The 22,138-nt window shown below is 42.9% G+C and overlaps 1 long non-coding RNA gene across 1 annotated transcript in view; it reads left to right on the top strand.

Annotated features, from left to right (window-relative positions):
- The first annotated feature begins 14,614 nt into the window (after positions 1-14,614).
- LOC137147582 (uncharacterized) overlaps positions 14,615-22,138 on the top strand; it is a 107,267-nt gene continuing 99,743 nt past the window's right edge. Inside the window, exon 1 of the long non-coding RNA XR_010918250.1 lies at positions 14,615-14,753. This is a non-coding gene — a long non-coding RNA (uncharacterized lncRNA). The remainder of the gene's footprint in view (positions 14,754-22,138) is intronic.

The raw sequence follows: 22,138 nt of genomic DNA, 5'->3' as shown, positions 1-22,138 counted from the left end.
ATAGGGAGGCTGGTGGGAATTGCCTTTGTTTTACTAATTCTGGAATTAACCTCCCATCACTGGCAGGGTGGGGAAGAGGCTGCTCCCTAGCCCCTGAAGATGGTAAGAGGGTTGCCCGTGGCAACGAGGGACAAGGAAGGGCAACTTCTTGCCGTTCCATTTCCTCTTTCCTGTTGCTTTCTCATCCCTTGTCTGTTTTGCCTTCTCATTCCCTCAAATCATTTCCCTTCCCTGCATTTTTCTCTTGTAGTCCCTAGTGTAGTGCAAGTTTCATGGGAACTAATAAAACTAATAAAACCCAGCAGGTTCACCCAATGGGAGGGAGTCTGGTGTTGTGCTTAGAACATGATACTTAAAATCCCAAATCTGGGGTTCTGTTTCTAGCTCTGCCTCTGACTTAGTTTATCTGAGGTGTTTATGCTGTAGTGTTCTTACTATAGATATACCCTGAGAGTCTTGGCCAGTGACTTTAAAATTAGGTACATATTGGATGGATAAGTTTCTATAGAGATATCAGAGGTGATGGGACTGATATCCATGCTCTATAATGGTTTCATTGTATGTGAAATACCATCTCCTAGCTACTACTGGCTGTGGCACTCTTGATTTCTCCACTACTCCAGAATGGTTGCAAGCCACCATCATGTCTCTGGTTTGATGACCGTGAAGTGCAGTTTCCTGTATGGGAGGCTTGTACCTTGGAATGCACTCCAGTGCATATGGAAACAAGCAGCTTGGTGACTGCTCATCTCGTCTTCCACAGAAACTGCCAGTGCCCAAGCAGTGATTTGGATTCCACATTCTGCCCGTCATATGTGGGAGTTCCTCTCATTTCATGTGGAAGGGAAAGGCTGTGAAAGAGGGACATACATTATGCCCCATCCTTCACATTAGCATTTAGGTTAACCAAGTCTGAACTATTTTCTTTCCAGGGAAACCTTCTAAGTGTCATTAGCAGCAGAACTGAAAGTCATAACTGCACTCCCACGCAGCTGGAAAATATCAGCAGGCACTCGGGGTGGGTGACAGGTTGATGAGGGTAAGGTCAGTAGAGAACTGCAGCCAGATGTACATGGCACTAGAGGACAAAGAGCTATGGCTGATGGTGCTAACACATTCTTCTGTTGGACTCAAAAGCCCAGTTATGGTCAGAAAAATGACTGTAAATCATGGCAGCTCCTTGGTGATGGAAAGCAGTGTGCAGTGGTTCTAGCGATGTTATAGAGCCAAGTGAAAAATTCACAAGATCTAATTTACCTGACAAGTGTAGCTCATGACAAATTAATGCTTCCTACTCATGGAATATCTGGGAGCTGACTGATCTCTTTGAATCTATTCATTATTCAGAAGTAGCCAGTTTCCATGCAATATTTTTTTAACATTAATTGATTGATTGTGAACAGTTCCCTATAGCCAATAACTGCTATTCAAGCTGGGTTGATTGGTTGTGATTGGCCAGGCAAGTCAAGTGATGGAGTTTGTTTGCTGACTGGTTGAGTATGCAAACAACATTCTGGTGTGTTAATTTAGTATTTGGTTTCTGTGAATACTCATGCAGATGGCTTTGAGATTGCTTTCCACAACAGTTCATGCCAGTAGAACTCAATCATCTGAATGTTTGCAGAAAGTGAACATGCAAGGGTCGCAAACAAAGCCAAAAATAATTGTTGCCCATTTTTGACCCGAGCAGCTAGTCAGATTTTGAGGCCCTGGGGATGTTCCAGTTGGAAGTAGAAATTGATGGAGTCTGGTATTTTCTTTGATGCCATCTTGTTTATTTACAAGAAATGTACAAAGTTTTGCATCTCAAATGCAGAAGGAACCAAGAACGAGAGGAGCAGTTTCTTGGCTTACAACCCCAAGCCTCTTTAGCCAACCAGTCCCTAAAGCTCTCGCCCTAGTTTTTTCCAGGGTAACACAGTGCACACCACCTACTCTTGGATTTCTTGGTTTTTGTTTTTGTTTTGCCTCTGCTGCTCTCTCTGCTCTTGTCTGTTCTCCGTTCCTGTGTGTTCCGCCTACACACACACACCCCGCAAACAATACTCATCAAAAACCTTTTGCCCATGCAGTCCAAACTCCTGGGCGGGTTCACAACCCCCTTTTGTCTTCCTTGGGAGCTTCTGATTAACCCATCCAGACAGTTACATTAATTGAAGGGTGCATTCACATCCAATCTCAATGAAGTTTTAATTCAACCCATAACAAGGTTTCACCCAGTTCATAACAGGTTGTCTCCTGAGATCCAAGTGAATGTTCAGGAGGATGTCTTTGTCAGACTTGCTCTGAGGATTAGGTCTGGGGTTAGGATGTTATAATTTTTAAATTGTTGCCATTGTTGTTTCCTATTTGTATTGTAATTGGTTAGCGTCTAGAAACACCGACTGGGGATTGGGACTTCATTGTACTAGACAGTGTATGCACATAGAATGAAAAGCCAGTCCCTGTCCCAAAGATCTTATAATATAAACAAAAGTTACCTTCTTTGTTACTTTTCTAGTGTACACAACATTAACACTCATTTGGATTTGGGGGCTGGTTGCCAAAGACTAAGCTGAACATCTAAATACTGAGGCACCCAAAATCCCTAATCATTTTTTAAAATCTTGGTCAAACCCTTCAGGAAATCTCATAACTATGGTCTTCTTAGACTCACTGACAATAATTCCTGCACCCACTGCAGAAAGCCATTTTTTACCAATGCATTAGTTTTTTTCATTTGCTTTTTCTTCTCTTACTGTTTCTCTTAATAGTGTTAATTAAAATTTTGTATTGCATGCTTTTCCTGGTCACTGAGCTGTGGAGCAGTGCAGTAATTGTAATGTGATATTATCCCAGACTTAGAGGGGCCGTGGTTCTTCTTTTCTTTCCAGACCCTTCTTGGAAGGTCCCAGAAAGCCAGATCACGGGATTAACCAGACACACTAATAGTTGGAGAAACTCCTAAACATAAAAAGATTTAGAAGGCAAAACTCCATTTCTTCAGCCAAGGGTCAAGGCATCTTCCAGACTTGTGCCAGACTGAACTTTTTCCAACCCAATTCAAACTGCTGCTAGATAGAGCGTCTGCTAGACAAGCTCTGGTTTATGGGTCTCCCATTTTAATTTTTAATTTTACTAGCTACCCTTTGTGCAGGGAAGTAACACAGATCTGGTGGAAAGATCACAACACAAATTCTATATCTGCACAGTAATTTATGTGCTGAAGATGTGCAGGGAATCAGGATATAACAAGAGGACTTTCTGAAAGAAGGGGGAGAAATTTTTTTTTAAAAGTTAATGTGAATCATCATCTTTAATGACACTTCTGTCTGGAAAATTTTTAAGTACACTCAAACTAAAAAGAAAAAAAAAATTGCTGTATCTTTTTCTTCAGCATACTGTGAGCATTTGACAGTGCTTTGTGAAGTCAGTTTCAGGGTTTCCCCTGTAACATCAGTCAGTAGGGTCTGACTCATGAAAAGACTTATGTGGGTAGGCAGTCTCATTGAACTTCATAGGAATCTCATAGGAGTTAAGGTATTCAGGTGTATAAGCGTTTGCAGGATCAAGGCCTTAGTCAATTTCTCTGGTTGCTGCTTCTGTGGGTGTTTCACCTAGCAACACGGAAGAGGGGGAAAATAACATGGTAACACTAGCAAATGTGATTCTGACACCAGAACAGTGGATCTAAAAATCATCCACTCACTCACACCAGTTTCACATTGTAACTCTGTTGACTTCCGTGGTGCTACTCCTGAATTATGTGGAAGTAAGTGAGAGAAGAATCAGGCCCATAATGCAGGAACTTTTTAGTCAGGCATTTAAAAATCTTTAGTTTTGTTAACCCCTGAGTATCAAACTCCTGATGAAGGCTTGAGAGGAAAGATTCCACAGCCTTACCCTTCTGGGTCGAGAAAATTCCCACTCCTAATCTCTGGTCCTCAAGGGAGTTCTCCAGCAAAAACAGGAAAAACAAGAGTTGATAGTCCTGATACTTCTAAGACCTGGTGTACACCCAGTTTTTGTACTGGTATAATTATGTCAGTTTAGGAGTGTGATTCTGTACCAGTATATTTATACCCATACAGCTCCTAGTGTGGATGCAGTTGTACCTGTATAAAGGTACTTGTACACTTAAAGCGTATTCCCTTTCCCCTAAGGGAATAGCTATACCAGTTTAAAGCACCTTTTTACCAATATAACTGCATGAACACTAGGGATGTTGTATGGCTTTAACTATTTCTCTAAAGTTACTGCTACAACTTTTGTATGCAGACAAGTGGTTTTTTTTTAAAAAAGCACAATTTCAGCAAAACTTTCAAGTCTTCTTTATCCATCATTTAAAAAAAAACTTTAAATTTTTTTTTAAATTTTCATTTTTGAAAAATTTCATTTTTAAGCAACTTGCCCAAGTTCATACCACAAGTCAGTAGCAGGGCCAGAAATAGACACCAGGAGTCTTGGCTTCTAGTTATCTGCACTAACCACTGACACGCTTCCTTCAGCTATTTCAGCAAATGGTTCTATAAAATGTTTATGAAGTTGTTGTTCAATTGCAATTCCTTTGCCTCATTGCCACAGGGCTGCCTGCCACTATGTTTTTAATGTCATTGCTTTGAAGGACTATAGCTAGGAATGACAGTGCCAGAAATATATTATTATTAATAATCTGCAAAGCACAACAGGCATTTTACAGGCGGGAAGGAAGACAAAGGTCCCTGTGTGTTTCATATTAACAAACTGAAAGAGTCTTATTGAATTTAAATGAAATGCATAGGTGGGAACCTTAACCCTTCAAATGCTGAAAATAAAATGTACACAGACCTGAAGGGTGGATTCAGTGAACTCAAGAGCATATGAGTTTCATCTCCACAGCTGTGCTTTCTAGGGCACACAGGACATCATGCCTCGACAGCACTAATATGTATCAAATATCCACTTGGCATCTGAGTGGTTAATTTTAAGTATTTTTCCAGTTTCTTTAGTCTTATGTATTTGGAATAGACCATAAAAAGACACAGAGAGAAAAAACTTAACCAAACCCTAAACTTTTTCCCCTCTTAAAGTACATGCACACATCTGCCATGGCCCATGTTCAAAAACCCAACCATAAAACATGCAGCTGTGACATAGGGGAATTGTCAAAAAAGGATGAAGTCTGAAGGTTTATGATTAGGTTTTATATCCCCTCTGTCTACAGAGCAGCACTTCCTGCATGTTTCTGTGGTGGGAAAGGCATCCCAGCCATTTCCCCTTGTGGATGATGGTGTAATTAGAGCTGTAAAGAAAGAACCCATGACACTAAAAGGCTATAAGTGCTGCAGATTTAGGACAAGAGGTTGCTATGGAAACTGAAGTGAAAATAGGACCTTAAATGGGTGAAAATGATAATACAGAATTTGCAGTTTGGATCAGACTGTTGGTTCTACTAAAGTATGCTCTGCCTTTCTGACAATCATTGGTATATCCTTAACCAGGATGCTTTTCTCTGGAACCTTATTTTACTCTATGTAGAGCAATCTTTTTTAAAGCAAGGCTCAGGAACTTCCATTGGATACGATGTACCTATTTATACATGGCATCAAAATAATTCCAGCATAATACAAGAAAATGAGCAGTGTACTAGAAGGAGAGGATTAAAATTCATCATTTTGAAACATTGCTAATACTATCGCCCCGACTTTGCAATTGGACCCAGGCAGATGGACTCTTACTAACTACCCATGAGTAGACTAACTTGAGCTAAACTCTTCTTTGTTGCATGACATCCCTTTGGTACCTCCTACTTCAATGAAAGTATCCTGGAATTGGACGTCAGATACTAGAAATCCCTTTGCAGACCCATGCATGCCCAGAGATCACTGTAAGCTGGAACTCAAGAGTACAGATTTTTTTAGTTCTAGGCTGACATTTGTCTCCTGGGATTTTGCGTCCCTATGTCAGAATAAATGTTTTATATCTAATGCCAGGGCCTGTGGTCTGAATTTTCCCTTTTCCACAGGATCCACAGCTGCCAATGAAATCAGGAATCTTCTGTTCCTGGCTGCTGACATCACTGGCAAGGTACCCATACTACAAACCTGAACAATTCATTCCAGTTGCTTGGCCATGCTCCATCCTGCATACACCCAACATCTAAAATTGCCACTGTCATAAACATTCCAGGAAAGAACACAGGGCCATTTGGTATCCTTTCTGCCAGGCTCTCTCATGGTGAGTGCTTAATAACAATGGAAACAATGAAACTGCAGCCAGGGAAAGATCTAACTGCCAGTGAGGAAAGACTGTCATGGGAGATTGTGGTCCTGTTGGCTTCTGTGAAAGCTGCTTAAACTTCGTTCATAATGATAAATAGCCTGGAGTTGGTTTATTCAGGGGAAGGGCCCACTAGTCTATTGGAGACGATGGACTTTGCCACCTCTAATATCTGTGAGCTAAATTCTGCTCCTAGGTCTGTGCATGGAACTCCCATTGAAGTCAATGGGAGCTGCCCATGTATCTGAAAGCAGGATTTGGCCCTATAAGTCTGTATGCTCTCTGGCACTCTGGTTGGATCAGTTTATCTGCAGCCTGGAACTAGAATTTACTTTGGCAACAATGGCTCAACACTCACATAAGCCCCAGTTTAACTGTCTGTGTCAATGGGCTGAACTGCAGAAATCAGGCCCCTTTGAATCAGGTTGTGTCTAGAATCTGATGATAGAATAGTCTTGGGCCTATTCCTGTGCTTACATTGGGATTTCCTTCCCACAAAGCAGTACATACAAAGGTTACAGTGAGATCCACTTCTGATTAACTCAATCAAACTGCACTACAGTGAGGCAGAATCTAAGTCTTACCTTATGGAAGATGGGCCTGCAACAATGCCTTGGATCAAATACCCTAAACCTATGGCTGTAAACTGACTTAATGTAGTTATTTTTGATTTACACTTGTGTAACTGAGATAGGAAACTGTGTGTGCATGTGCGTGTGCATGTGTGTGCGTGCATGCGCAAGATCCCACATTGTATGAGAGCTTGCAAACTAGGCAAATTTGTCACTCCTGGCTGCTGTGCTGGTGCAGACTCAGGGCAGCATCCAGATGCTGACATGCTGGCTCCAGACAGCCTCCCTGCTGAATAAATGCTGTTAAAGTCCTGATCTGATTGGCAGCCCTGGGAATTCAATTGAAGTCCCCAGGGAGAGCCAGAAAAGCGTCTCTTTTCTCCGTGGCTATTGTCATGAAAATGAATAAATGTCTCCCCTTCCCCTGTCCCCTTGCCATCTTCAGGTTGTCACCAGCCTGGATTAATTTTGTATATATTTTCTTTATTCCTGCCCTTGTTTTAGGGAAGTAGTAATTTAATCCTGTTTTGCTGTTTGGGGTCCCAGCAAATCCAAACAGTTTGGCAGGCGTGAATCCTGGGAAAGGGGGTGGTGGAGAATCCTGTAATAAATTTGGCTTAAATTACTATAGTGTATCACTCGATAAATGCCTAGCGTATTGTTTGCAGTGCCCCTAATGGAGAAAGAATCCCAGTACTGATGACAAGGGAGGCAGGTCACGCTGTCTGTTTCCTCTTGCACTTCTCATCATTATTGTCTCCTCTTTAAGATATTACTTAACTATTAGGCACTGGCTGTTTTAGCCATCATTCCAGACACACATAGGTTATTCAGGGCTGTGCTGGGGCCTGGTGTGCTGCCCCTACCTTGCCTCTTATTCATCTGTGTGACATCTAACATGCCATAGTAGCTTGCAGCACTCACCACCCCCAAGCTGCAATGTGCCTAGGTCAAGCACAAATGAATTGGAGGTGGGCAGCAGCTGGGACACAGCACAGAAGCCAGGTCTGTGTATTCAGCAATAATAAGGTACTTGTGGGATGTTGCAGTTGAGACTACCAGCACATACGGTATTAGAGACTTAGCTACTGATTTAGCCCCCAGTTCAGCAAAGTATTTAAGCATGTGTGTAACTTTAAACGTGGATTTTCCTTTTGGATTCAATGGAAGAACTCACATAGAATCATAGAAATGTAGGGCTAGAAGGGACCTTGGGAGGTCATCAAGTCCAGCCCCCTGTGCTGAGGCAGGACCAGGTACACTAGACCATCCCTTTGTCCAATGTCCAATTGTGTTTGTCCAACCTAACTTAAAAACCTTCAGTGATAGGAATTCCATGACCTCCCTTGGAAGACTACTCCATACCTTAACAACCTTTAGAGTTGGAAAGATTTTCCTAATATCTAACCAAAATCTCCTTGCTGTAGATTAGATGGTCAAAGTATTTTTTTTCATTGAAAAAATTACTTCTGCACGATATTTCATTTAGGTTGAAATTTTCTGGTTTTTCAACCAGAAAAGGAAAACAAAAACTGACTTTTGGATAGAATTTTCAAGTTTTGAAAAATGAATTTTTCTTAGGTTTGTTTTTGTTCTTTTTAAACCAAAGTATTTCCAGGGGAAATTTATGGGGAAAAAACCAACCAAAATAAAAAAACCCAAAAAATTCAAAATTTCCTTAAAAAAACAACTGGTATTTTTCAACCATCTCTACTCACATGTGTAAAATTACACTCATGATAAGTAAAGTAACTTGCTGAATCAGGGCCTGAAAAGGCAGGCCCTTACAGAGCTCAGCAAAAGCAAACAGGTTTAATTTATTGAAGACATTAAATGTAATGTAATTATTTGCGCTCTGTTTTATCATATAATTATAGGCTGTAATGACTGTTTTAAAAATAAAATAAACTAACTTTTAAAAGTGTATTTATAATGACATATTATTGGGGGTTTTGCCTTTAAATGTCAAACACTCCTGTCAAAAAAAAAAAAAAAAAAAAGTCAGATGTATTCATACAAGGTGATGTTTCCCAGGGCTGTATGTCACTTTGCTGCCACCTGCCTCCAGTGTGAAGGAGTCTTGCCTGTGCCAGCTGGGTGTTAGCTCCCTATCACAACACAGCCTGTCAGCCACTCAAGCATTCTCCTCTAAGCTACACCAGCCCTGGTTGACAATAGATGCACCCCAGTCCCCAAGTCTCTTTAAAATGTCCTGTGGTATCCAGTCCCTGATCACTGGATACCCACAGAAATCCTAGATCCTCTGTTCCCAAAGGAACAGTGTAACCCAATTTACCAGTTTTACCTTAGAGTACTGCTCCTGTATCACACACAGCACTTGAGTTCCATGATAGTAAAACAAAAGGAAATTTATTTGAGAAAGAATAGAGACTCAAACAGAAACAAGTGTGTGTGATGGAAACAAATGGCTACCTATAAAACAAACTCATAAAATGCGAACTACGGCCTACACTTATTAATAGTTACCCATCCTATCTAATAGAGTAGATTCTCACCCTCAAAGATCAGTCTGCACTGTTTGCTGACCCCAAGGAGCCAGGACACAGTCTTTTATGAAGCACCCCTGCTCATAAAGGTATCTCTCAGTGAATGAATCGAGAGTGTTTCCTCCACCTTGTGCTATACTGAACCAATGTTTTGTCTTTATTCACAGACAGGATGCTCTCTTCAATGTCGTATTTTCTATTTCACTACCACATGGGTTTGATGTTTATAGTTAGTCTATGATAGCTTTCCATTGACTTTTCTGGATTGGTCCAAAGGTAGACAGCTGAGCAATAGATTACATAATCGGTTAGCCGGGGAGGGATGACAGCTCCCTCTTGCTTGAATGAGCCATCACCAAGACACATTATTCCCTGGTGACTCTCTTTACTCCAAGACCATAAGGGTATAACTTTCAATATAGTTACATTATTCCTTAAATATTACCCAGACATACATCTTGCAATGATTATGAGTATCATAAGTTACCAACTTTCCGTAGAGACCTCATCTGCTACCCATAAAGCAGTATATTAGGTGTAACGAGTTTGTCATTTCTGAGACAGGAGTTGATTGTAAAGAACAGTGAACCCTTTGCCAGTTGGCACCAGTGGGCCTCTGTGTCACAGGCTAGTGGAAATGAAATAGAATTTCTCCAGGTTCATGGGCCAAATTAATCCCTGATGTAACTCTGAAGTCAGGGCTCAGCGTGGAAAAACAAAAGTAGTGGTTCTCCAGCTCTACTCATGATAGCAAAATAGCTTGATGTTTCTACTAATGATCACCATGAGAACAAGTTCACAATCCTGATATTTGTGTTGCTATTACTAAGGTGCAGTATTAACATCCCGTTGAGCTGAATGGGGAATACCACCCTCTATTGATTTAGTCTCTACCAGCAGTCTTGGGCAGGCAGCAGTGCTTTGGGTCACAATCTATAAATTTCCTTTGAAAGAAATAATGCAATGATACTATATAAATGGATGAATGATATGCCCTCACCTGGAGTAGTGCATTCATTTTGGACCATCCTGTCTCTAGAAAGATACTGCAAAAATAGAAGGGATTCAGAGACAGGTAATAAAAATTATTAGAAGTATCGGAAGGCTTCCATGTGATAATAGAGTAAAAAAACTAAAAGTATTTAGTTTAGCGAGGAGAAAAAGAATAAAAGGACATGCTAGAGATATCCAAAGTAATGAACAATATGAGGGAAGTCAACCAGCTGTACTCTTATTCTCTACAAACGCTTATGTAGCATGTGTAAGGTAGTAAAGGAAACGCTTTGTTGAATTATGCTTAATTAGACTGTGGAACTCATTGACACAAGTTATCATTGAGGCCAGGAGATTAGCAGGATTCAAAAAAGAATTGGGGTAGGGGTGTGGAATTTTCAAAGGCACAGAAGGCAGATAGGCTTCTAACTGCCAGTGAATGTCAGTTTGGTGCCTAACTCCCATTAGTGTGTATCTTAATATGGATAATGAGACCATCCACTGTTGCAGTGAAAAGACTAAAAAATAATTCATAAATGCTAGAACTCCTTATGCTTCAGGGCATAAACCAACCTCTGACAGGGTTAGGAAGGAACTTCCCCTCTGGGCAGGTTATTCGATCGTTTGGCCACTGTGGTGTTTCTCACACCTACAGTAGGGATATTTTAACACAAAGAAAGGGAAGCACAAATACCCCATAGCTTGTGGGCTTCATCAGATCTGCTCATGAAACCTCAGAGAAAATGTCTCCGATGGCACCAGGTCTTGTGCTAATGATTTAAATTTGTATCACTCCAGCCCATGACTCAGTCAATGCATCAGAGTGTACTCTCATTTATGTGGGTGCAACGCCACTGAAATCAGCAAGGCCATCTCTTAATTCTCTGAGGTTTAGAACAGAGGGTGCTGCTACTGACAGAGTTATTCTTAAATATACTGTACTGTTCCATGTTGTAAAATTTGGGGGAAGGGACTAGGAAGTTGTTAATTGTATTTTAAATGGAAGTGAATTTTCTGAACTCTTGTTTGAGTTTTACTGTTAATTTTTCATGCTTCATAATAAATCTATAAGCGCCTCAGAGATTTACCTCTCCCAGAATTGGAGTGTAATGAGTGTTCAGCTACAAAGAAAAACATGCCTGCTAGCTAAATCATGCATACATGGCTTTGCTGATGGAAGGCAGGCTTTTCTGCTTCCAAAGCACAGGCTTCACTGGTGCTAAATGAGGATCTCCTTCAACCCAAGTGGGATACTTCATCCTTGATATGACTCAACGGGAGTGAATGGAGTTATACTGGAGATGAATTTGGCCTAGTAGTATTAGAGCTCGTATCCTCTGTGGTCTGTAGACACAAGAGGGCATTATAATCACGTGCATTTGATCAGATCGGTCCTTTCATCTGAAACAGAGGGCAGCGGCGCGTACAAATGCTAGCCAGTGTAGTACAAGATGCATACAGAAACTATATCAGAGTTGCTGAGCCCAGCCTTTTGTCTGCTAATTCCAATAAAGGGAACCTTGCAGTGATTTATAAACTTTTAATCTAATGATGTTCCAGGATGGAAATAGACCATTGTCTTAGCTTTGCCTATCGACCTCCTTAAAATTCATCTGTCTAACATTGTACAGTTAATTTAAAAACACCTGAAAGCAGAGTCATTTTTGGCTAGACTAACATACAAAGGATAAGCTATGTACAAGGCTGAGATATTCAAAGCGATTTTAGCACCAAGTTCTGGTGACATGATTTGTATAATGTGTCATTTGAACCATGACTTAAAAACTAGCTTTAGAATATGGTCTGTTTGGGCACATGCCATTGACTTACTTGGCTGCAATCAAAACCACAGACATCCAGTGAAAAACTTAGCTAAAATGCTCAGGGATGCAACCCCATGCTCTGGATGTCCCAAAGCCTCTGACTGCCAGAAGCTGGGACTGGATGATGGGATGGATCAATCAATTGCCCTGTTCAGTTCATTCCCTCTGAGGCATCTGGCATTGGTCACTGTTGGAAGACAGGATACTGGGTTAGATGGACCATTAGTCTGACCCAGCATGGCCATTCTTATGTTCTTAACATCTTTATTCAAACATGCAGCTGGATGGCTTTGGATGGGTTGGGTGACATGGCAATTCTGTGGAAATACAGGTAGACGAGAATGATGAACTCGAGCAGTTACTTCTGCAGGATATTTTCCTGGAGCAGCTTCACTCAGCAGAGTGCCACTTCTGGGCATGACTAGCAGTGACTGGTGGGAAAGGATAATGATGCAGACATGAGATGACCAGCAGTGGCAGGAAAACTTCAGGATGTTGACAGCTACTTTCCTAGAAATCTGTGCAGAACTCACCTTGGAGTTGCAGCAGTGGAACACCAATATGAGAATTTCCCTCAGCAGGGAGGTATGTGTGGCCATCATCAAGTAGAAGCTTGCCACCCCCGATTGCTACTAGATGGTAACTAACCAGTTTGGTATTGATAGGTCAGCTGTGAGGGCTTTTCTCATGGAGATATGTGTGGCTATTGAGTGGGTGCTGCTGTACAGGTCATAAAGCTTGGCAATGTTCCTGAGGTTATTGATGGATTTGCATGGTTGGAGTTTCTGAACAGTATTGTGGCCATGAGGGGCCAAGTACCTATTCTTTGCCCCTCACCCCAGGCCTCAGAATTCATCAACAGAAAGGGGTATTTCTCCACAGTGCTGCAAGGCCTACCTGATTACTGGCGAGTATTCACATATATTAAAGTGGGGTGGTCTGGAAAGGTCCACGCTGCCAGGTTCTTTAGAAACTCAGTCCTGTTTACTGCAGTGACAAAAGGGAAGTTTTGGTCCCAGGACAACTATGGACATTAATGGTGATGTGAGTTTTCCTGTCATTCTGGGAGACCTAGATTACTCTCTGCATCACTGGTTTATGAAGCCTTTTACTGGACACTTGGACAGGAGAAAGGAGCTGTTTAACTCCACACGGAGTAGCTGTAAAATGACAATGGAGTGTGCACTGAGAATGTGGAAGTGCCATTTGACAAAACAGGATGCTTGTGAACCACATCTGCCTCGTGTGATAGGTGCTTGCTGTGTATTGCACCAAGGGACAGATTCTCTCCAATGGCTGGGAGGTGGAGAGGCTTTCTGGACATTATAAACAGGCAGGCAGGGTGTCTCTGCAAGGTGCCTCAACTGGCCAGGGGAACAAGGTCAGGGGTGCATTGTTCTTCTCTTCCTATAAGGTCAGGGTGTAGTTGTGGAAAATGAACGTATTGTAACCAATCAAATGAATGAAATTTGTTGTGGTGTTAGGAATTGGTGTTGTTAGGTGGCAGCTGAACCTTAATGATATTTTTCAGCTGAGTTTTTCATAATAAAAAACCTTCATTGATTTAACATAACAACACAAACTGAAAACCACTGGAACTGGGGCAGAAGATGCCTAAAGAGTGAAGTGCTCACATGTTTGGGGTGATGCACTCACAGAAATGGATATGGAGGGATTTGGAAACTGTTCTCCTTGTCTTGGGGGATGAATGGGAAGGGCATAACATTTGGGGGACTAGAAGGGAGTTGGATACTTCAAGGAAATAAACCCTGAAGAGCTTAAAGTCTCTGGCCTGGATGCCATTTTGAGTACTCTGAGGACAATGTGTGTGTGTGTGGTGCAGGGAGAACCATGCAGGTGGAGAGGCTCTATGGTGGTGCTCTGAGAGCACCTAGAACATAGTTGTATAATTCTCCCTATACAGTTGTATGTAATAGAGCACTGAGATGGGGTCTATAAACCCCACACTGGTTGACAAGGAGTTAACAGGAGCCTACAAGCTCAATTAGTCCAGGTTGTTGCACCTGGAGAGGTGTCAGACTCAATTCCTTATCAGACCCAGCTGGGGATGGAGGCCTGGGGATGCTTCATAAAGCAAGGAGTGGTGCTCCAGCTGAGGAGAGACTTAGCAGAAAACAAGAGGTAGAAAAATCCCCCTTTTGTGCAAAAAGAATCACAGAGTGCAGCTTGCCCTGTTGTGGGCCCTGAAATAGGGGTGGGGTATGGTCTGCGGGAGCTCTGTGGGTTGGTGTTCTGGGAGCTTGGGAAAACCTAGAGGGACTGCAAATTTAAGCCTCTGTTGTGTAGATGTAGCATAAGTTGTGTTTTGGTTTTGTTTGGGGGTGAGACCTGCTGGGGGAAACCTGGGAACCTACTACTCAAAGAAGAGTGAGGGTTAATGAGGAGACCAGGAGGGGTAGAAGATGTGATATTCATGAGCAGCATTGTGTTGGATGCTGCTTATTTGAGATGTTGATACCCTGAAAGGGGCGAGAGTGCATTTGACTCCAAGTCCCTGGAAGAACCAGACCACCACATGGCCTGACTGGCTATGAGAAGGAGGCCTCTGAGAGTGAAGGTTCTGCAATGGCCTGCTCAGCCACCTGGGGGCGTGCTGATTGGTGAGTCATTTTTCTACAAGCCTGTTGGCCTAGCTTTTTAAAGCTACTTAACTCAGCGGTGCTGAGCTCAGCATTGCAATGCTTGACTGACCTAGGAGTTCTAAATCTCATTTATCTAAGTGCCTAAATACCTTCTGAAAATGAGATTTAAGACCCCTAAATCAGTTAGGCTTTGTGATGCAAGTTCAGCGACACACAAAGAGACTTAAAAATCTGGGCCATGATACTTAGTAGGAGAGCTGCACCGCACAGCAGTTTGAGTGGCTCTCTGCCTGGGTTTTGGAGGGCATTGCTAATGCCTGAATCTCTGACTCAGGATTTGGTGTTCAGAAGTAATATTGGTAGTCTGAGGAAATCGTCTCCTGGTGGGGTGGGTCTGTGGTCGCTGGGGTGCCTTCCACAGTCAAAACTGGCCAGAACCTCATGCTAGGGTTTGGTGCTGGCTTCCATTGCAAAAATCCAGTCCTGCTTCTTGTAATATGGGCAGGTTGTCCCTTGCATTCTCATAGTTCTGCGGGAGCTCCTTTGCTTTGAAACCGCACTGATCTTTGTTCTGGGAGTACCCCATCTCCTTCATTTTGCTCTGCCACTTGCTTGTAGATTTTGGCATTCTGGCGACTCTCTTGTTCAGATAGGACTGCACATGCCTCTCTCCCAGATGGGAAATAAGTGGGGGGGAACCTCCTGATGTGGCCCCATGGGGCATGGCTGTTATAATGGGTGTGAATTCACCACCAGCTGGAATTGCAATGGGCACACCTGGCTGCATTCCACCATTTAAAGGTGACATCCAGTCAAGATGACCTTAGAGCAGTAGAAGGCAACACAGGTAAATTAAGTCTACCCCAGTGTGAACCAATGTAGTGTGGGGCACCAGTGGGAGGACTGTCAGAGTAGAATAGCTAATCCAAAATACAAATGCATCCACTCAAATCTTACATTAAAAGAACTCATTCTAGAACAGAATTATTTCACTTCCTAAGCAGATTAAATAATGCATGATAAGGCACCAGATACTTTGAAAAGAACTGTGGATCTACAAAACAAACAAACCCTCTAAAGTTATTCTGTAGACAAGTTATTCTGTAGACAAGGCCTATGTACATTTTGAAAACCCCTGCAGACTATACTGCAAAAATATATAATGGAGAGAGACAGATGGGGCAGACCAAATTCTGTTCTGTTACATAAATTCAGCTTCTACTGATGTCAGTGGGTGTGATTCTTTTTTTGTGTGTGCTCTTCCTGATGCTGATGTAAATCCAGAACTGCTCCACTTGTGCCTGTAGAGTTGCTGTGATGTAAAACTGATGCAAATGAGAGGAGAATTGGGCCCAGTGAGTCTCTCACCTGTGAAGGTGATAGTAGAATCAGGCCCATTGTATATTGGGAGGCAGATACTGTTGTTGCTTGCAGCACCACAAAGCAGGGAGTGTATTGTAAGGAGGATGTGTTGAAAATAGAGATTATACTGATTCGTTCAGCTACAGTAGATCATTGCTAGCTCCTGCAGTATACTGCAGAGAGAATCTAAAGATACTATATTGATGCAGCAGCATCTTATGTTGCTTTATAGTACAGTGCATAGTCTATCTATGTACTAACTACTGTCACCATGCTTTGGTGTGGATTGTTATATTAATTTGCTATAACACAGCTCAGAATAGTGTAGATTATGCTGATCTGTAGATGAGCGGATTTCAGTATGCTGCAGGACGCTGCATAGTGGGAGCATATGTGACCAAGATTATGGGCCAGACTCTGGTCAGTTACTGAAACTGAAAGCTGAAGTAATCCAATTGACTTCAGTTACATTACTCTGGATTTACACTGGTGTGATTGAGGGCAGCATTTGACCTTTGTTCTTTTTTGTTGTGAATAGAGCATGATATTGCAAAGAATTTATTTGTACTTGCAGTATGCGGATTTGTATAGCAAGGGCTGCATTCTGCAACATGGTGCTGAGATGTGGAAGAAGTGTTTAAATCCCCTACCCTGGTTTTAAAATCTCAACTGTAGCCTATGAGATGCAGATTATATTGATCTGCTGTAGCCCAGTGCAATATATGCTGCTGGGAGAATGCACTGCAGTTAGTCTACACTGTTGTGTATACCAGGAGTGTGATGCATGCTGCAGCATGTTGTGAAAAGACTGTGTGCTGGGTACTGTGTATGATGCTGGTTATACAATAGTGATGTGCTGTATATTGTGCATGTAACATACTTGGATATGGTATTTGATCTCATTTCCTCCAAGCTCAGAGAATCAAGCCCTCCTGCTACAGCAATGCAGTGCTGCATTCTGCAATATGTAATGTAAATTATTTTGATTTGCTGCATGTCGGAATCTCCCATTGGTGCTTATTGCATAACAGAAATGTCACTTGGCTAGACCTATTTATAAACGTGAGGTTATTTGAATGATACCACTCCCCTTAAATTCACATCTGCTAAAAGACAAAAGAATCCTGGAGGGCAGGAGAAAGCCGGATTCATCTGCAAACGCGTGTGGCAGGTTGCTGACTTTGATGGTTATTCGTTAAAGTAAAGGAAGGAGGGTTTTTTGTTCTACAACTTATTTTACCCAGCGGCAGCTTCCCCAGCGATGCCTCGGTATCCCGCCGGAATGTGTGAGCCAGCGGGTGTGACACTTTAGATGCTCGGTGCTTTTCAGGTGCAGCTTCTCCTTCTGCTCTCCTGTGTCTCGGCGCAGCAGCCCGGGCTGCCTGTGCATCTGTTTCTGCTCCTGCCAGCAGCAACTGGAAAGGGACGAGGGAGAGGAGGGGGGAACACCACGCGCTGCTGCGGGTGCTTCTCACTCTCAGCCTGCCTGCATGTCGGTGCAGGGCCGGGCAGCCCGCCAAGGGAAGCGTTCGCCAGGGTCTTCCCGGCTGGCAGCGGGCCCAGAACTGCTCCATAATCAGGGGCATTCAGCGCCTTGCCAGAATGCGGCTGTGTTTACATGCCTGGGGTCAGAGAACAGGCATCAACACGGGGCTCTCGGGCCCACGTGAGCGCACTGCAGCCACTGGGGAGTCGCTAATAGCTTCGCCTCCTAGTCTTAACCCACGATGTGCCAGGCCGAGGAGGTGGGCAGCCCAGGGCTGCGAAGAACAGGCCCAGCCATGCTGCGGGTGGGAGATTTCTGCAAACTCAGCCGCGTTAGGGAAGGTGCCTGCCATGCAGAGCCAGTCCTGGACATAAGCAGAAAAAGCAACTGCTCAGGGCTGGGAGCAGCTCGAGGACTCCCTTGTTAATTATTAGTATGGGTTGCATGCATAGGGGTCCCCAAAATATTGCTGTTTAGGGCCCCCTATAGGGTAGCAGCAGGCATGGCACTGCTGCCAGGTAGCCATGCAGTCCCAGCCCCAACCTGCTTGGCTGGCTGGCTGCCTTTAAACAGCAGCATGCATGCCAACAGGGAGCAATTATGGAGAAGCCGTTGGGCATTTTTTGTTGAGAGGGTCTAGGCAGGCCCAGGGGTCTTTACTGAACTCCCTTGTTCTCAGGGTTCTCCCCTGCCTCCTTGCAGTGCATTGGGGTAGCAGCTCCAGTCCTGCTTTGTAGTTACCTACAGGACTAAGTCACCATGTGCTTACTGTTACCTTTAGCAGATATGCCAGGCACAGATTAGCTCAGGAAAGCAGCAGCTGCCTCTTGGGAGCCAAGTGGGAAAGCAGCTTAAATCTGAATCCTCCCATCTCCAATGCCCTCCCTGCCCATACTGCATCTTTGATGCTGGAGTGGCATCACAGCTGGGAGCGTTGTGGGAGAGGGGCAAGATGGTCTAAGCGGCTGCGTGTCGGGCTGCCAGGAGCCAGCAACTCTTTACTTCTGATCCTGGCTGGCTACACTGCTTTGATAAATCACTGAACCTCTCCTGTGCCCCTCGGCCCGTCTTGGGCCCCCATCGCACCTCACTCCCGTGACTACAATGCCTCTTTCCAATCTTCACCCCCACTACTCCAGTTCCTGTGGGAGATCCTATGCAGCATGCATAGGCATTTCCCCAATCAGGCTTTCCCAGTTCTAACAGCCATTGATTTACTAATGATCTCCATAAATAAGTAGATACCAGAGTCTAATTGCATGGCTACTGGACATTATTTATCTGACCCTTCCAGGACACATTCTCCCTTTGAGCCTTGTGGTCTTTGCTCTTTGGATTTCAGCGTCACATCAGCTTCAGGCTCTTCAGTGGAACTTGATACTTACAGAAATGACCAAGTCTCAAAAAAGCAGAATAGTGTTAATGGTTTATTTGTTGTTTGTCCTGCATGGCAGGAGGCAAATAGTTACTCCCTTCCCATATACTAAAGACCTAATCTGAGACCATACATGAGACACAAGGAAATGCAGGATAGAGTGGTGAGGGATAATTACTAAATCTGGGATACATGTGGGACAAATAGGAGTTAGAGCAGTTGAGGCAGCATGGTCTAGTGGGTAGAGCACTGGACTGGGACTCAAGGCTTGGGTTATGTTCCCAGTTCTGCCACTGACCTGCTGTGTGACTTTGAGAAGTTACTTCCCCTCTCTTGTTCCCATTTTCCCTCCCTGTCTTGTCTCTTTAGGTTGGAAGCTCTCTGGTGCAGCGATGGTCTCTTAGGATCTGTTTGTGCAATATCTAACATAGTCTGGTTCTCATCTTAGCTGGAGCACATCAGCATTATTGTAACATAAATACAAATAAAGGACCGGTTCTACTGTAAAAAGGGGATTGTGAAAATGGCCTCTTCTGCTCCCCATCTGCATTCAGATGGAGTGTTGGAACTGAGACCACTGCTTATTATGCAAAACATGCTATGTTTATTCATTACGCTGTCTCCTCCCTTTTCCCCATCCTTTGTCCCATCCACCTGTTGTGCTTTGTCATTAACAGAGATTGTAAACTCTTCAGGGCAGGGACTGCCTTTTTGTAATGACATGATTTTGGTAGCATTCCTGGTACAAGAGACTCCTTATTTTTGATTGGTTTACCAAGTTCCATTTAGTTAGACCTGTGTCCCCCCCCCCCCCCCCCCAAAAAAAAAAAAAAAAAAAGACAAGGAGATGGCATTAGTGACATAACTGGGCCTGCAGAAGCTTTATTACTGAAGAGAATCCATAAGAAGGGAAGAACCTAGCATACGCTTGGAGCCCAGGATTGAGTTTGCCTGCTGACTGATTTAAAAAAAAATCCTTTATATGAGAACTGAGCACCACTTGACCTCAAGTCACTTGCAGATAATAAATATGGAGTTCCACAAAAATGCATTTGGAGTCCCATTTCAAAGTAGGACCAACCCTTGAGGGAACAGAATGAGGTCGCTTCGCCTATGTTGAGTAGGAGGCAGTTTTAGTTATAAAAGACATTACAATGAGAATAAAGTTAAAAGAATAAGACTGGTACAGCTTGGAAGTCCTGAGATGTATATCAATCAGCTCTTCCCCAGCTGCTCTTGTTCATTCCTGTTAAAATTTCTAGTGCCTACTTGTGGCATTATGCATGTCACATTATTTAAGCCACAGCATTCAATACAAATATTTAAATTACAGTTTGTCATTTGCTTCCTCAGCTGTCCCAGAATAACAGCACAGCCACCAGCTGCAAGCCCACTGGGGCTTTAAGCCCTCAATGCATCAACTTATCTCTGATCCCAATGCCCACAAAAAAGATGGTCTTTGCAGTGTGCTAGGGAGGCTGCCAAATCTGTATGTAGACAGAGTAGATGGATTGGTGTGCCTTTACTTTGCTCCAGACTCTTATTATTATTATTATTATTTATTTTATTGTAGGTACTGTTGTAGCACCTGGAGACCCCAGCCCCACTGTGGGCACTGTACGCACACATAGCAAAGAGATGGTTCCTTCCCCAAAGAGCTTGCACTCTAAGTGTAAGGTGGAGGCCATACACAGACTGGGGGGAGGATGTGTGTCCAAGGTCGCAGTGAGTTGATTCTAAGTAAAGCAGTGGATATACCTCTCCAGTCTCTCTCTAGGTTTATAGTCCCTAGGTTTCCAGGCTGTAATGCCCTGGCCTCATGTACACGTTCAGGTTTGCCTTCTGGATGAATGTGACAGACTTGCTTGTATGATTATCAGTTTATAAAGGTGCCATCTTCTTTGTGGCTGGCCTAAAAGAGACAAGAAGCCTGAGCTAATTGGAGAGAGATGGGCAAATACTGACAAACAGCATTCATGGATGTTCTGTGGCATTTGCAGCACTTCATTGTCTGTATAATTTAATGTAAATTAAGGTAATTATACTTCACTCATCACCATAGTATATCAGATCCCCATTTGCTTTCCCCAAATATTGCTACTTGCACAGTTCTGCTCACAGAGAAGAGGGGAAGAGAGTGGTGCTGACCCATGTTTACGAGTGTCTGCAAAAATGTTCATGTTGGAAGGATATGGTAGCCGTTTTGAAGGTTGGTTTTGCTTTTGGGAGACATCCAGTCAGGAAGCAGAAACAATACCTTGTGATTTAGGTGACCGATCACATGGCATGGATAATGAATTATAATATTCATGGCAAAGGCAATGCAGTTATTCCAGATGCTAAAATATGTTTGCATAAACCATGCATCAGATAACCTTAAGTAATGAACAAATGAACTGTTAAAATGGCGATTGTCAGGGTTTTAAAAAAAAAACAAAAACAATTTGGCTTAGTCCTGGTTTATGCTTTGACAGTTATACCAATAAAAAGTCTGTCAGGAATGGTGTGTGTGTGGTGTTGTGTTTTGTGTGGCTTTTTTAAACACTTGTAAAAGCCTTCGTGTGGACACAGTAATACTGGTATAAAGGTGACCAATAACGATATAGTTCTCCTCTTCCTGTACAGGAAAACCTATACCTATATAAAATGTCTTTAAACTGATGTGTGTCCATACTTGGGGAGGGTTGGGTATTGGTACAATGAAAGCAAAACAAGTTTCTAATGTAAACCAACACTTAAGAGTTAAATAACATTCCTGGGGTTCCTAATTGATGCTATGTAACTTGTGTTTTACTGTGGCATTGTATGTAAGTTTCTTTCCTGAATAAAATGTTGTATTTAACCCTGTATGTAGATGTCACAATCATTCCTGAGATGTAACTATGCATGTATTGGTCCCTCAAGGCATTTAAAATCTAATCAGAGCAAATGTTCATAATGTAATAATACTGGTCTATTGATAACCTTATTGAAGTCTGGTGGGCAGAGGTTTTGTGAAACTAATCTAAACAAGAACTGCTTCTCCAGTTTACTTAGTTCAATTCAGCTCTTAATAAAAAACAGGGTGTCTTCCTATCCCATTGCCAACTTTCAAAGTACAGTTCCTCCAAACACGCCGTCCAGTCCTGCAAGTTCTTACCCAGGTTAGCAGTCCTCACATAAGCTTATTTATGTCAATAA

The sequence above is a fragment of the Emydura macquarii genome, unplaced genomic scaffold, assembly GCF_026122565.2.
Source record: "Emydura macquarii macquarii isolate MOO-44397 ecotype Brisbane River unplaced genomic scaffold, CSIRO-AGI_Emac_v2 contig_554, whole genome shotgun sequence".
Lineage (NCBI taxonomy): Eukaryota > Metazoa > Chordata > Testudines > Chelidae > Emydura > Emydura macquarii.
Note: the sequence above shows the minus strand (reverse complement) of the source record. Positions and strands in the feature narration are given on the sequence as shown.